Genomic DNA, 1,695 nt, shown 5'->3' on the forward strand with positions numbered 1-1,695 from the left:
GGTTTCCGAGACAGTATCACTATGGAAGTAGGATTGCCCAACCTTCCAGGAATGACCAACTCAGGATACAGTTCTTCAGTCAGGATAGCCATACCTGCAGGCACACCTCTACCTCAGCCTCTCAGTCCCTTGGCCTCTTAGGCCTCATGGGCCGGCCCAGCCTCTGCCTTAGTTGTGCAAGTGTTACAAAGTTATCTAGTTCCACCAGTAAGTGCCTGGGGCACACCACTCTGCCAGTAAGCCTCGGCCCAAAGGCCTCAACTCTCTCACTCCACTCCATGAGTCAACAAGCCTAGCTCTGAGGACAAGTGTCCAAAGGCACCCTACTCTGCCAGGAAGCTTCCTGTCTGAAGACACTCAGTTCTCTCACTCCAGGAGCCAGGAAGCCCACTGTGTGGTCTCCTGGTTCTACTGCTGCCAGTTCTCTACCATTCTTGCCACCTCTTCTCTTGTACCGTTTCCAGTGTTATAGCTGTCTCTGTCTCCTGGGTCTAGGAGGTTCTCAGCGCAGGGACCCTGGGTCCAAAGGACATGTTCACTCTCATCTCTCCTTCTTGGTGGTACTGAGGTCCCCTCTTTCCCTCTGTGATGGTTCATTTAAGCCTAGTGGGATGGCAAGACTGACCAATTCTCTTGTTAGGCTTCCATACACATTATTTGTATGGTCCCCACACCCGCACCCCCACCCCCTTCAACAAACCATGTACCTTATCTGCATTAGCAAGCTGTCTAAACTCTTTGGTGGGCCATAAGCACCGTATTTACACAGTCCCATCCAATCATTTGGTGGGAGTTACAACACCATGAGGAGAAAGGCCATGTAAAAGTGATACAATGTACTTTTAGCTGTTCTTTTTTTCACTGTGGCCTGCTGTGATAGTTGGAGCTGTGTGTCAACTTCGCTGGATCACAATTCTGTGTGGTTTAAGCAATTGTGATGTGGTTGTCCCCATAATGGGATCAGATGTACATGTTTTGAGCAGCCAATTCATTGAAAGGGAGTTTCCCTAGGGGTGTGGACTGCTTCCAATACATTAATGGACATCCTGGGAAAAGAGACATTCTTCTATGGATCGGGATTCTGTTGTGCTACCTACAATTGTCCATGAGTGAACAATCCACCATTCGGCCTGGAGATCTTGGATTCGTCATTCGTTGGAGTCAACAGCCAGTATACTGCCTGCCAACCTTGAGTTCGTCAGCCCCTGCAGCTGGTGAGTCAGAAAAGTCTCCAGCTTGATGTTTGATCCAAGAACTTTGGACTTGCCAGCTTCTGTAAGTGTGTGAGCCATTTTCCTAAGATAAATTTCTCTTTCTCTCTCTATATAAGCTTTACTGGTTTTGTTTCTTTAGAGAACCCAGTTTAAGACACCTGTTAATTAATGTCAATAATCTTTTTTCTATATATCCATAGCTATAGGATTTGGATGGCACTAAAGAACAGAAATTTATTTTCTCACAGAAATTTATTTTCTCACAGTTGAGGAGGCTAGAAGTCCAAATTCAGGGCACTAGTTTTTTTTTCTTTTTCTATTAGCATTTGGGTGAAGATTTACAGAGTAAATTCACTTTTCATACAGCAGTTCACATATACTTTGTATCATGTCATTGACCAAAATTTACAATGCAGCAGCTCCCCTCCCACTTCCTCCCCATAGTTACCTCCTCCCAGTGTCCATCCCTTCAGACTCTTCT

The sequence above is a fragment of the Orycteropus afer genome, unplaced genomic scaffold, assembly GCF_000298275.1.
Source record: "Orycteropus afer afer isolate SDZICR_OR568_19922 unplaced genomic scaffold, OryAfe1.0 scaffold00717, whole genome shotgun sequence".
Taxonomy (NCBI): domain Eukaryota; kingdom Metazoa; phylum Chordata; class Mammalia; order Tubulidentata; family Orycteropodidae; genus Orycteropus; species Orycteropus afer.